This window comes from Sinocyclocheilus anshuiensis, unplaced genomic scaffold (genome assembly GCF_001515605.1).
Source record: "Sinocyclocheilus anshuiensis isolate Anshui unplaced genomic scaffold, SAMN03320099.WGS_v1.1 scaffold3, whole genome shotgun sequence".
Taxonomy (NCBI): Eukaryota; Metazoa; Chordata; class Actinopteri; order Cypriniformes; family Cyprinidae; genus Sinocyclocheilus; species Sinocyclocheilus anshuiensis.
The window spans coordinates 261,621-276,368 of record NW_015548205.1 but is presented as its reverse complement, the minus strand read 5'-3'; the positions used below and the strand labels follow the sequence as shown (position 1 = coordinate 276,368).

At 38.3% G+C, this 14,748-nt stretch overlaps 1 protein-coding gene across 1 annotated transcript in view; it reads right to left on the bottom strand.

The window, feature by feature from the left end:
* The window catches only part of plppr1 (phospholipid phosphatase related 1), a 43,384-nt gene extending 31,454 nt beyond the window's left edge, over positions 1–11,930 (bottom strand). The window contains exon 1 of the mRNA XM_016440229.1: positions 11,732–11,930. The gene's annotated coding sequence lies outside the window, so the exon portion shown is untranslated. The remainder of the gene's footprint in view (positions 1–11,731) is intronic.
* Positions 11,931–14,748: the final 2,818 nt, after the last annotated feature.

Below are 14,748 nucleotides of genomic sequence, written 5' to 3'. Positions count from 1 at the left end.
TTAGTTCAAATAAATTAATATTTTTCAGCCCAGAGTTGATTATTCAAAAATAACTGGTTTTATCATCTTGTCAAACATGTCATATCCTCTGGGTTTGAGTGCAGTGACTGGATAGCATTATATTGTAGACAGGATTGGATATTAATCATAATAAACAAGGCGCAACAATAAAAACAATAACATTAAAAATAAGTTCAACAAAGTTAGTTTAATTTTCTTCTCAAAACTAACTACAGCCCTCTGACAATAATGCAGGCGGAAATTATTTTACGCTACTAATCGAAGCCGGATGTGACGACACGCGGACTGTGAAAAAGGTCTATTGTAGGGTTGTGCCGATAGACGATAGTATCGTGTATCGACGATAGTCAGAGATATTGCTTGTGGCTGATGCCTTTGACGATAGCAAGACGATTATTATTATTATTAATGGTATTATTATTATCAGGCTAGTAATACTATCTAATTAATATTAGGGCTTATTGGTTGCATTATATTTATTTTTCCGCGTTTTTACAGTATTGTGCGTTTTAACCAATCACACTCAATTATGCTGAGCTTATGAACGCAATGGCCAATCAGAGGCGTTCAGATGAGTCATCACATAAACAGCGGAGTTCCGTTGTTCAGAGTGCACTGACTGAATTCTGATTCACAAATTCTCTCCTCATAAACAACAAAGTGCAGATCTATGTGCGATGCAAGTATAAGAGATTTATTCATCATACAGTGTATATTCACTGATTTTAACGGGAGTGTTTTTAAAGTGCATAACGCGCTAGACTGAGCATGTGATGATGTTATTTGGTAATGTAATTTTCTTTGCTCTTTTTCTGTAGCTGCTTTTTGAATAACTGAGGAAATGTTAAGTAATTAGTAACTTACGATGTTTCTATTAATTTGTTATCATGTTAAACACAAATTCAGTCATATTAAAAACATTAGGCTGCTTTTAGTCTTATGCTGGAGTTGGTTCACTTTCTCGCAATGAAACTAAGTAAATAATTACATAAATTATATGGTTTGTGTAACTATAATAACTCATCTTATTGTCGTTCTAGAAAATGTTTCTTGAGAAAGTGAAAAAGTATCCAGTTATCGGTTACACTTCACCTTAATTCTGTACTATGAATATCTGGCCTCTCTATCAGCATATCTATACAATTGCAGGTTACTTGCAGAGTTCGAGGGAAGCCCATGGTTGCCTGTGAACATTTCAGAGCAGACCCTTCATTCTACAGCAAGACCCGCTGACAGCAAGAAGAAAGTCCTACAAAGTCCTATGTATCCGAACAATATGTCATCTGAGCAAGTTAGTAGCATTTCCCCATTTTTGACTGGAGCACAGTGCTACATGACTGTACCTGGATTTTGAGAGAAGAAACAAGCCTGTCAAAGAGGCCATCTGAAACGTCTAAAGAAGTGAATTCAAAGCAGAACTGTATCCTGCGGATTTCTATTATCCTCTGGGTTTGAGTGCAGTGACTGGATAGCATTATATTGTAGACAGGATTGGATATTAATCATAATAAACAAGGCGCAACAATAAAATCAATAACATTAAAAATAAGTTCAACAAAGTTAGTTTAATTTTCTTCTCAAAACTAACTACAGCCCTTTGACAATAATGCAGGTGGAAATTATTTTACGCTACTAATCGAAGCCGGATAAACACAGCAACACCAGTAGGGCTGCACGATTAATCGAATGCGATTGTCATGCGCATTCTGTTAGTAAAAGGTAATCAGCTGGAAATCATCACCACGTGCTTTCAGATGGAGCAGAATTTACTACACATAGTCATAGTTCACTGACAAGTTACGCAAAAAAATCGCTTTTATTGATTTTATTGCGTGTTTCTGAAATCGAAGAGTTCTCCTTCAGCCCACACCTCAGGAATATTACCACCCTCCCCACATCAACACTGGTGAGAAAGAGCTGAAGACAGTTCTGCTACTTGGGATGCGTCATTGCCACGGTTGACAAAGAGATTGAAAATAGACCGGCAAACATTTGGTAGACTGTACAGAAGAGTCTGGAACAACAAGATCCGTGTGTATAGAACCATTGTAGTGACCACCCTCCTGCACGGCTCAGGGTCGTGGGTCATCTACCGTCACCACCTGCAGCTTCTTGAGCACTTCCACCAGTGCTGCCTCCGTTCCATCCAGTGTTGGGGGTAGTAACGCATTACAAGTAATGCGAGTTACGTAATCAGAATACTTTTTTCAAGTAACTAGTAAAGTAATGTATTAATTTTACAGTTACTTTGCTATCCCATGTATTGACTGGCAGCTCTCCTGTCCTAATGCTGAGAGAAATCATGAGTAGGTATGTGCGCTGTGTGAGCATGGGTAATCAGCTGGAAATCATCACCACGTGCTTTCAGATGGAGCAGAATTTACTACACATAGTTGTAGTTCACTGACAAGTTACGCAAAAAAATCGCTTTTATTGATTTTATTGCGCGTTTCTGAAATCGAAGAAATCGTTTGCGATAATGACAGCTGTTTGTGCTTCACTGAAAGATACGCATGACAATCACAGCTTCTGTCGAATCGCGATCTCGATTCCATTTCGATTTATCGTGCAGCCCTAAACCTGACACCCCTGTTCCAAACGGAAGCGGTTGACCTTGATGACGAGGACGGCGTCGACATCCTACACCGCACCGCTGGCAGCCTGTTCAATCTGAAGCGACTCATAACGTCAGTTGAGTGTTTGAAATAAATCCTTCTGTGAGATGACACTGTCCTTGTTCCCCATAAAGTGGCAGCTCTGCAGCACATAATATCCCGCTTTGCAGAGGCTTCTGAGCTCTTTGGATTAGTTTGAAAGAAAAAGAAGTTCTCCTTCAGCCCACACCTCAGGAATATTACCACCCTCCCCACATCAACACTGGTGAGAAAGAGCTGAAGACAGTTCTGCTACTTGGGATGCGTCATTGCCACGGTTGACAAAGAGATTGAAAATAGACCGGCAAACATTTGGTAGACTGTACAGAAGAGTCTGGAACAACAAGATCCGTGTGTATAGAACCATTGTAGTGACCACCCTCCTGCACGGCTCAGGGTCGTGGGTCATCTACCGTCACCACCTGCAGCTTCTTGAGCACTTCCACCAGTGCTGCCTCCGTTCCATCCAGTGTTGGGGGTAGTAACGCATTACAAGTAATGCGAGTTACGTAATCAGAATACTTTTTTCAAGTAACTAGTAAATTAATGTATTAATTTTACAGTTACTTTGCTACCCCATGTATTGACTGGCAGCTCTCCTGTCCTAATGCTGAGAGAAATCATGAGTAGGTATGTGCGCTGTGTGCGCATTATGCTTCTTGGAGTTATAGACTAAATGTGAACATGCATTTACTCACCTCACTTGCACAAAAACAGATTCAGTATTCCTCAAAATGAATAAAAATAGTGAAAAGCAAACTCAGAATGTGATGCAATAATTAAATGTTAAATTACACAAATATACTTTATGTATTTAATCCCATTTTATTAACCCATGCCTTTACTGCTGACCTTCGATGCTCCAATTCAACCATACTAATAAGCAAAACTGACTTTAGATGAAAATAACATTTGTGTTTTGTGATGGAGAAGAAAGTGTTGAACTTTTCCTATTCTTCATGCAATCCAGAATGGCAGTACAGCTGAAAAGTTTGTTTGAGCTTTTTGAATTTACATTTCCTTCAGCCTGAGGCTTATTCATTTCACTTTTGGTGTGAAAGGGCTTTTTACATTTGCCAAAAATAGAACTTTTTATATTAAAAACAAACAAGCAAGCCAAGTCCAGAAGAGAAAAAGTAATGCAAAAGTAATGTAACACTACTTTCCATAAAAAGTAACTAACGCAATTCATTTTTTTAGGGAATACCTAAAAAACACCTAGTAGGGAACACCTACTTAAGACTGTGCTACATGGTGTACTTGCCACTGGCCATCACGACAGAGGAGCACCGAAAAAGTGGTTCAAGGACTCTACAGCAAGACCCACTGACAGGTTATGGTAAGAGTCCACTCTATAGCCTTGGATCGTGAATCTTGGAGACACATCATTCACCAGGCTGTCTATTGCTTCGAGAAAGTATGCAGGGCTGATCTCGAAGACAAAAGGAGACGGAGGAATAACTGTGACATTGCAGCACATCAAACATAAAACACAAAAAGAAAACAGGTCGCTTATCAATGTTTATGACTTCCTATTTTTTGTGAAGGCATAGGCTTGAATACCAAACAGAAGGTGGCACTGTGTGTTGACACTAGGGAGGTAATTACATTTACAGGGTGTGACCCTTTAGCATTTAACATTAAAATACACTGACCAGTGTTGATTTGAATTTCTCATTACCAGAAATTGACAAGTTTTTTGTCTTAAATTGTCAAACCACTTTTGTTAATAGTTTTCTAAATGCTGCAGGTTAGTTTTTGATTAACTAATTTCATATCCATGCAAATTATTTTTAAAAGAATCAAACTTATAGATAAGGATGTTTAAACATGCGGTCACATTTGCAAAATTCTGTGACCAAAAAGGTCCATTGTCTATTGTAAACAGTTTAGTGATGTATGAAGCACAACTTACACAGAAGTCACTTTCAAACCAAGCAGCTTTCTACTGGTCAACTCAAATCTATTGCAAATTTGTGACATAGCATTTGTGAAATGACTGGATTTGTTAAAAAATGATAAATGTGACAGCACAAACGAATCAGCATCGCGCCTTGCATAGAAATAAAACACAGACAGAGACACAAACAATCTAAACTTAGATCAAATGTGCCATAATACTTTGGGAAATGCTCTTTTTTCCTTTAAATTGTCTTCAACTTTATTATACAAAGCCTTAGTTTGGATCCATAGAGGAAAGAGTATAAAGAACTAGATTTTTTAATTTTTTGAAGGAAATGTGAGTTGCACTTGCCTGAGCCAAACTCGTTGCAATGATGCTAGGGTATTGTGGGTGTTTGCTAGGGCATTGCTAGGTTGGAGCTTACTGGCCCAAGTCAAAAGAGTCCACCCACAAGTATGATATTCTGGTCTCTATGGCTTGGGGTCCTTCCTTCAGTGTTAACATGAGATGTTATGCTTTATCATCCATAATACCAAGTGCTTAGTATTAGAATTAGTATTAGAACCCCTCTCCTCAACAATCCACACAATCATTCATGTATGTAGCATAAACGGTGCAGGATTTTATCCACTAAAGTAATTATTAACTGTCTGGGTTTTTTTTCGAAAACCCCCAAGTATGAGCAATATTAATAGTAGCCTAATGCTTGCCTTAGCAAACACCACTAACTATTCTTAAAATATCCCTGACTAAGCACTCAAAAAGGAGTTTAAAAACAGCTAGCTTGGTTTATTTTATCCTTTGGGAAAAACAAAACAGAGAAGCCACACAAATATGACAAAAGACAAAAACGTCCTGTTTGCATGACATATGCATGGATGTGTGGGAAATACTCAGGTTGGGTTATTTGCCACAGAGGTTGAGGAGAGATAAAGCCCCTATGGCTGTGTCCATCCCAGCCAGGACAGCATCTCTCCTGCTGGCGTATCTGAGCTTGAGATCCAAGCGCTGCCCCGGGGGAACGGCTGTGACATATCTCCATCACAACGTCTCTCTGACTGCCATCAGTGTAATGCGATACCAGTCAGAAGCCACTAATGGACTGGGGGTTCATGAGGCCCAGCTCAGATAAATGATGGAGGACCAACTGGTACACACAGACTCTGTTGCTAAGCCTAGAAAGCCACCTTCCTGTCTACGGCTGAACTGGAATGCCCTTCATAAGCAGAAACTCGTTAGAGAAACTCAAATAGTGTTCCTCACACAAAGCATACTTTAGACACTTTTGATTACAATAGTTGCTAAGCTAATCGACTCGATACTCTAAGCTTAAAGTCATCATGAAATGGAAATTCAGATTATATTCTAAATGCATTTTACTGGTCTTATTGTACGAATCGTCTGTGCGCATTTCACATTCTAGTAATGTTTAATTAAAATGTCATATCTCAACCTTCCAATGAAATGACAGACTACTCTTTGGTGTTCGATACCAGACTTCTCCAATCATTTAGTCCGCTTAAACCCTGCTCATTTCATACAATCAACTGCAAGCTCAGATTCAGATCTGCCTCCAAACAATTAACCCAGTCCCAATCCTACATTTTTTCATTTTTGATAATCCGTTTTTAACAGTACTTTTCAGAAAAAAAATTACATTTCTCTTGTTCATCTGCCATCTTTCGTGTTTTTCATGTGATTTTTTTTCCGCAAACCAGTTAAGCGCAAACCCCACCCACAGCTGATTTAATTGGTCAACTCAATCATGCTGTCATGCCTGTCAAAAACAGATTAGACTTTAAAAAATGGTCGGATCCGATCGTGGCAAACAGTAATGTTACCTACATCATCGGGATGTGATACTGACGCTATGCTAAGGTTATGTTTAGGGTTAAGGATTAGTTTTTGTTTTAGCGTTGTGTAAGTAATCAATACTGATATAAGTTTTTTGACTGAGCTTGTAGCAGTGCATTACAAGATATTACTAACCGTTATGAATTATGGCTAGGGGTGTGCGATATACATCGTCTGCGATAATATCGTAATTGTTGTTTTAACGATGTGCGATTTGACATTATCGAGTATTTTGCAAAAACCTTTCAAAACATTCCTACTTTGCAAAAACCATTCAAAACATCCCTACAGAGCGCACGCATACATTACGTGAAGTCTAGACTAGTGCGTGTGCGCATGTAGTGTGTTTTCTTTCACTGCATGATTCAGTCTATTAAAATGCATTTAGAATTATCACAAATTCAAGAGAAAATGGGGAGAGAAAATGTATAAATTTATATCATTTAATATAGTTAATCAATATCATGCAGAAAGTGCCGTTTTTTTCTCCAGAAATGACTATGATCACAAATAGCCTATTGATTTTTTACAACAGTTCAAAAAACAAGATGTTAATTAAGATACTTACGTTTTAGACACCATATTGCCCATTTTTGCGCTATTTCGACAACAAAAATTCACATTTAAAGTTTCTTTTTATTATTTAGATAATTTCGAATAACAGTATTCAATGTTTTATGTTTAATATATCAAAATATTTTTATGCATTTGTAATTGCAGGTTTAAGCATTCATGTCCTGCACTAAACAGTAGTGTGTAAATACATCTAAATGCCACTTCAGACACAGCTTCTGTGTTGCCTCTGCATTGCAAAGATTAATTTTATTGATACTGATTTCATTTGCTTGGTAACAGCCCAGATGTCTTATTATTCTAATTCACTGATTAAATGTAAGAATTTTACTCAAAAGATAAAGCACACTTTTAGAAAAAGGTAAAAATGGCCATTAAAAGGTAACAATTAATTTAAACTCATATTGGAAAAGATTAATTTCTCTCAGTGTGAACTGACCACCACACAGAATATAAAGAATATCAAAAACTTCAGGAGTCAGCTGTCCACGGCAGTCCTTAAGATACCCGCACAATAACACACTCAGCAAAATATCGTCTAATTATCGTTATCGATAAAATCACAGAAAATATACAAATATTATTTTTTGTCAATATCGCACACCCCTAATTATGGCTGCATCATATATCAAAATAAAGTCAATTTCGTGATATGGTTTAAAGTGATAGTTCACCCAAAAATGAAAATTACCCCATGATTTACTCACCCTCAAGCCATCCTATGTGTATATATGGAGTTATATTTAAAAATATCCTGGCTCTTCCAAGCTTTATAATGGCAGTGAATGGGGGTCGAGATTTTGAAGCCCAAAACAGTGCATCCATCCATCATAAAAAGTACCACACACGACTCCAGGGGGTTAATAAAGGCCTTCTCAAGAGAAGTGGTGTGTTTGTGTAAGAAAAATATCCTTGTTTAAAACTTTATTCGTAATCTCTAGCTTCCGCTGACTGTCGTACGCACATTCATGAGAGAGTGGCGTCCAGCGGATAACGCAGGACGTAGGAGTAGCGTAAGCTCCGGTGAGAATATGCTAGTCTCGCGAGAACCAAGTTTTGTTTACAGCAAAGGAAATCCAGTCTCCTCTTGGCTTATATCAAAATCCTCCAACATTTTTCTTGACAAATCCTTGTTTTGTTCTTATAATTCGTGACCGGTGTTTTGTTTTGCTCTCTCCTCTGCGCGTTCATGTTCATCACTTCTCACCGAAGCTTACACTACACCTACGTCCTATACGTCATCCACTGGAACGCCACTCTCTCGTGAATGCGTGTATTAGAGGAAGCTAGAGGTAATAATGGTTTATAATATGGATAGTTTTCTTACACAAACGCATTGCTTTACTTCAAAAGGCCTTTATTAAACCCCCAGAGCTGTGTGAAGTACTTTTTATGATGGATGGATGCACTTTTTGGGCTTCAAAATCTCATCATTATAAAGCTTGGAAGAGCCAGGACATTCTTTAATAAAACTATGATTGTATTCATCTGAAAGAAGAAAGTCATATACACCTAAGTTGCCATTTATATGCTCATGTACACCTAAGACTTGAGGTTGAGTAAATCATGGGGTAATTTTCAGTTTTGGCTGAACTATCCCTTTAATACGACAGTATTTCAGCATTTCAGAGCGCCTTCATTTACTGAAAATCGAACTCTGCAATGCCAAAGTACCAAGCTGCAGATGAACACATACGATAAACTGCCAAATACACTCACCAACAAAATCAATACAATGATTCCAGAATGATTAATTCTTTCCAAATATAGCTATTCAAGTAATCTGGTGAAAATTCCTGTATTTTTTCAACTACACTACATAACAACCAACTAGCTAGTGACCACAGAGCAACAACCACGCAGGTCACCCTAATAACACCCACAACTCCCTAGAAAGCTTTGAAAGGGAAAAACCACGGACATTTTCAGCAGAAAACATAAAAACTAGTTTTAACATGTATATGGAACAGCACTTTCACATATATTACTGACACACTAAATTATGTTTTTTAACTGTGTGATGTGTTAAGTATTCATCTAACCTGTTTTAAATATGTCAGCACAGAAATGAGCAAATGAAGTGCAGTCAAGCAGAGTTCAGTTTAAATGTGTTCTCTGGAACTAACTCATAAATCTAAAGCGTCTCGCGTGGATACTTCTTGCTTCAAACCCTTCAAGAGCTGCGCACTATTTCCTCTTTCCACTTCACCAGCAATTAACAGTCGGGGAAAATCCATTACTGGCATACGAGAAAGTCAGCAGTGCCCCGCAAAAAGTTGTTCTATGGGGAAACCGTGATTTTCCTTTGCATTTCAACTGCTGAGTAATTAAAATCTCGACTGAGGCGTTTCCGATTATCTGCCTTAGAGAATTTAATTTTTAATTCTTTCATTTTCAGAAAAATTAAAGGGGTCACAGCGGATCTCAGTATTATTCATCTTCCTGTCTCTCTGGTCAGCATTACAGCCGACTTCACACCTGATGGATATCTGACCAGCATTTTCGATTAAATGGTGCTTTTACAACTAAACAATCAACTACTTGTCTATATATCATGCTGTTCAAACACTGCCAGGACATTTTCCAAATGAAAATCGACAAATAAACCCTTGGCAAACATGATGAGCTGTTAATGTGTGCTCAAACGTTGTACTTGTCTCAGTCTCGCAGATTTTCCTACATGATACTGAGGTTAGTATACAGTAAATCATGTGTGGCGGCTCACATTTGCTCAATTTCCAGGTGTTCCACGACTTTGGAAACCCTAAACCAGGCCTCTGACAAATGCAAAAACTCTCTAGCGTTACCTTCTTATTTACATACACTCTAAAAAATGCTAGATTAAATATAACCCAGCGCTGGTTTAAAAAGGGACAAACCCAGCTATTGGGTTGTTTTGAACTCAACCGCTGGGTCAAAACAACCCAATAGCTGGGTTTGTCCCTTTTTAACCCAGCATTTTTTAGAGTGTACTAACATACATTTTAGCAATACATTTTGTAGTTGCTCAATGATAGTAACCATGTTGAACTACAACTGAAATTAAATCCAGCAGCAGGAATCAGTCTTTGATAGTTCAGGCATACTGTGAGATTAGCGTCTGTCTATCAGCCATGTGTTCACGTCTCATGAACAGATGTTACTAAATGAGTCTCTCTGTAGGCTTTTCCTTGTCCTAGACAAGCTATGTTCGTCAACATCCTTGTTGGTCCAGGAACAACAGTCCTGTCAACCAATCAGATTTTAGGGTTAGGGCTGGCGACGGAGCTTCAACAACATTATTACCAAGCTGTCATTTTTCTGTGACTTTAGAGCAGCTAATAGAGTTACAGCTGGGTTAGTCTGACAGGAATGACAAAAGATGCTGATGCAGGAGCATGTCCTACTTGGCAAAAAAATCAGACAATGATTGACTTACAGTACTTTTTGCTCCATAAGCATATTTATATGATAGCTAAATCTAGCTAAACAAATAATAATACTAGTAAAATCTTTCCATTGCACAAAAAGTCACTCTAGAATTAAACTATGAAAAGACAAGTAATTTGTTTGAACAACCAACTCAGACTTCATTCAGATGCCCAATTCAAATTATCTCCACTCGGAGAGCTCAATTGAACAAAAACACCCATATTTCACGAATCCAATAAACACCAGCTTACTAACCACTAATATACTCTCAGAAAAAAAGGTCACTGTGGCAGTACCCTTGCAAAAGATACCAATATGTAAACTTCAGACACTAAAATGTACATTTAAGCTACCAAAATGCACCCTTTAGGGGTAAATAAAGGCGCAAAGGTGTACCTTTTGAAAAGGTACCACCCTGGTGACAGCTTTTGTACTTTTTTTTTCTGAGAGTGTATAATATTAGGCTGCGAGGCTGGGTGATTTCAGGTCGAGTGTGACTAAAATCCACACAAAATGCCTGTAATCATTATAAGTGAATTTATTTTCAAGCTTCACAACCCTTAATTTGGGCAACCACAGCAACCAGAGACCATGCTTTAAACATGCAATGCAAAGTGTGTCCCAATAACTTGAGGGTTCCCCCATCATGTGACCATGTTTATGTCTTCACAATATACTACAGTCCTGCATTGGTGCAGAAAGATCCCAAATGATCATCACAATTCTGTAGGATACAGTGAATCACTACATTAATCACTGAATCTGATTGAATGCATTTTCCTATGAACTGAACCCAAAGGCTATGTGGACCCATCTGTGTGCCCAGCATTACTGGCGCTACAGATGACATTCGGACAAATCAGATAAATGTCAAATCATCAAACACGATTCTGCTTCATAAAAAGACGCGTCGTATAAGTTATTTATTTCGCTTGACGCACAACATCTTCGAAACTTCCATAATAGTACATTTTACTTCTACATCACTGATGCATCATGCCACGGGGACAGGTGTCAATCATCACAGAGATGCTCCATTAAGACTAGGATGAGAAGATCACTTGTTTCACAACATGTAGCTTTCACAAGGCGTCCAAACAACCCAAGTTGTGCATGATTTACCATTACTAACGGCATTTTTATATGCAATTTTTTTTTTTTTTTAGATGTAGCATGCGTGTTAAGAAATATCCCCGTTTCTTTGCCAACAAATGTAAAATGGACACAAAATATCACCGGACGCACGAGACAATGGCAGGTTGCCACTACCACATGCTTCATCATTTCACCCCTCCGACCTGCTCTAACAATTTACCGTGCGATGGATGTATATTATTCCCGAATTAATCCATCAGTGTTCACTGGGCATGGATTCGGAAAACCGGTATTCCATTATCTGCGTTTTCTGCAGCGTTTCTGCGTAGCTGGGTTTGGTGTTTGATTGGAGATCGGTGATTAGAGGCGATCGTGAATGCTCAAGGAGTTCACACACATACACACAGAGACGCTGGGAAGAGTGGGAGGCGGGGCCGGGAACTCGAATGCACCCGTCCTACTATGGTGAAGGAGTCGCTCATGAATATTTATGACGCACGCGACGCTGGTCCAGGAGGGTTATCAGCGTGATGTGATTAATACTCAGGAGCCGAGCCTTCGCGGTAGTTGAACAGGGAAATTCGGGGTGGGGAATACGTGCACCAGCGGTGGGAATTCGATTCATTTTATCGAATCGATTCGTTCGGACGGGTTCAGTGAACTGGTTCAAAAATCGATTCTAAGTCATTTCTGAAAAGTGTTAAAGGGGTCATATGATGTTGCTAAAAAGAACATTATTTTGTGTATTTGGTGTAATGAAATGTGTTTATGCGGTTTAAGGTTCAAAAAACACATTATTTTCCACATACTGTACATTATTGTTTCTCCTCTATGCCCCGCCTTTTTGAAACGGTCGATTTTTACAAAGCTCATCGATCTGAAAAATGAGAACGGCACGGCCGGCGGATTCGACGAAGGAGCGTCCAGAGGGCTTGCGGCAACAACATGTGACGACCCCGGGCTGGACTATCGTCCTCTTTTTGAAGGCCAAACAAAGTAGTTTCGCTTTCACAACGAATCACACAGTTCCTTCACGACATGGCGGCAGCAACAACAATACTACAGCAAGAATAAAAGTTACGCCTTCTTTCTTTGCGTGAACATTTGGGCGGCGTTATGCAAATCTTCCCACATAGTGAGGTAGATATGTGGGGGCGTGTTAGAACGAGCCGTTTTAGGTAGGCGTGGCTGACTCTTAACTTTTATAAAGAATATCTCTTTGGATTTGAGACTTTAGTCTTTGCAACTTTACAGATCTTCTTTATGCACCAAGAGCTTGTAACACTCCAAAGAGAAAGGACAAATTGAAATCGCATCATATGACCCCTTTAAGTTGCGGTCACGTTTAGCTTTCCGCGAATTTTCACGGGTGAAATCCAACAATTTCAATATGGGTCCACAAGATTTGGAAATATGTGTGAGGGCGAAAGATTTTCCCAATGCAGATTTCGTTACAGGTTCAAGCTGACCAACAGAAAACTGCTTCGTTTGAAAGTGACTTCTGTGTAAAACGTGCTTACTAGTGACTTTAGTCTTCTTTTTTTTTTCGCCTGCGAAATTTTGCCAAAATATCACTGCACCATTACACGATGCACTTCATGCAGCTCCAATATTTTTTTTTTATAATAAATAAATAATAATAATAATGAATTATCATTATATTTTCACTATAAGGTTGTATAGTCAGATGTTGTAGTGTTTATTGTTCAAACACTATTAACAATATTTTGTTATATAAATTCCATTAATACATAAATATTCCCTGATAGTATAGGTACATCACGAAGATGTCTATTTGATGTCTGGTCTGCATTTACATCTGCAAGATGTATTTTTTAGAGTGTTTGCTCATCTGCAATATGTCTACATTTCCTATCAGATGTCAAAAAGACATTTAGAAGATGTCTTTAAGATGTTTATGATTTTGAATGTATGTAAAACTGACATCTTAAAGACGTCTATCAGATGTTTATACACTGCAGATGCTTTCCAGACGAAGCGATCTTTAACAGACATCTTGCAGACGTGCTATCTGGGTTATTATTCATATTGGATCCCCATTTTTGTTAAAAAATCACCAAGGCATTGCTTACTGTTAAATGAGCTACAAATACCAAATACTCTGCAAATCAATTTAATCGATTACGTTAGCACAAGACTAATTAAGTTTTCACTATACTGTAAGTTTTTGATTCTCTGTTGTGTTGTTTATTATTCAAACATATGATTCAGCTTCACCAGCAATTTTCTTAATATTGATAATAATATATTTTTTTAATTATGATATCCACCAAAATGTTAACAATATTATTCCCATCTCACTTGGGAATTCAGCTCCTAAATAAGTCGAAGTCAACTTCGCAAATGGTTTCGACTGACTCCTTAAAAAAGAATCGGTTCAAAAGAACGATTCGTTTGCGAACTGGACAATGGACATAGCTCAAGCGTGAACAGAAAGCCAAACAAGCAGGACCCCAATGGTTTCCCAACAGAAGCGTGCTGTGATTTGACTGGTCACCCAGCAGTGTTGCCAATTTGGGGATTTTTTTGGGGGATTTGGGACACCAGTACGCCACGCTTGCCATGACGCACACCACAATTTCATTATAAGCATCAATCAAGATGCCGGAGAAAAAAATGAACATCTTGTTTTAACCACGGACACAAAAGTTATACCACAATTCATGCACAGTCATGTCAACCAGATACTGAGAGAGAGAGACACAGTGCATCATCGTGTCATGTGTGCTGGGATGCAGTATTTTGCACTTACTTTGTAGTAATAGAGTGTGTCGACTGAAATAAGTTTGTTTTTTGTTTTTGGAGAGTCATAATATCTCTTTTCTGTTGTATTTGAGCAGGACAGGGATGCACTTTGGTGACACATAAAACAAATTCCCAACATTGTGTCTTTCCATCATTTCCATCATGTTTGATGTGCTTGCAGATCACAAGCATTTCCTAATTTCACTTCAGAATTTTTTGTTATATTTAATATTTTGTTATATTTTTTTATAATGTTATCATTTGTAAAGTATATATGTATATTTACTTTCCTTTACATTTACCAAATTTACCTGTATTTGCTTTGTTTTCATATTTGGCGACTTTTTGTGAAAAATGGAGACTTTTGAGGGTGGTTCTAGAGATTTTCTGAGGGAGGGGTTTGGCAACACTGTCACCCAGTGCAGTTTGCGTCTGCTCTTGGATTATTCATTAGAAAGGGGATTCTGAGAG